We start from the raw sequence: 638 nt of genomic DNA, 5'->3' as shown, positions 1-638 counted from the left end.
CAACTTTCATCGTGATGACCAAGGGCAAAATTATGATGCAAACCAGTGTGATTAGCAATTAATTACGCTCAGTGTATGACGAAAATAATTGTATATGTTGAGAGTACTGCTTACTGAATTGACTAGTGCTACTAAATCTAACTGATCTGTGCATTTTTTACAACACGCAGTGATCATTCGTATCCACAAACTGACAAAATATCTTTATTGTACACAAAGGTCCGAGTTCCGTTAAATGATCTGATGTCCTGCTTCAAACGGCAGCAAATTTAATTTTTTTGTAGTTTGTAGCCTTTATTCATCTCTGTATTATTTGTATTTAAAAACGTACATATAGATATATGGTACAATTTTTCCAAGACCAAGCCAAGGGCCTACGCCATACTCACAAAAATTTATTTATGCACTCGTCGTCTATCGAGCTCAAAAATTCAATATCAAGAATGCGTGCAATTACAGAGCTATCGAAATATAATTACGTTCTCTTCGCATATTTAAATATAAATGATATAACAAACGGAAGTGAAACAACACATTAACCACTTTCCCACGTGATATTCGCCAATTAATGGGTCAATGTCAAAGCTATGATATTAACCAATTAAACATGTTTATCTAAACAATGATACTAACCAATT

This window comes from Plasmopara halstedii (genome assembly GCF_900000015.1).
Source record: "Plasmopara halstedii genome assembly, contig: Scaffold_1878, whole genome shotgun sequence".
NCBI lineage: Eukaryota > Oomycota > Peronosporomycetes > Peronosporales > Peronosporaceae > Plasmopara > Plasmopara halstedii.
Note: the sequence above shows the minus strand (reverse complement) of the source record.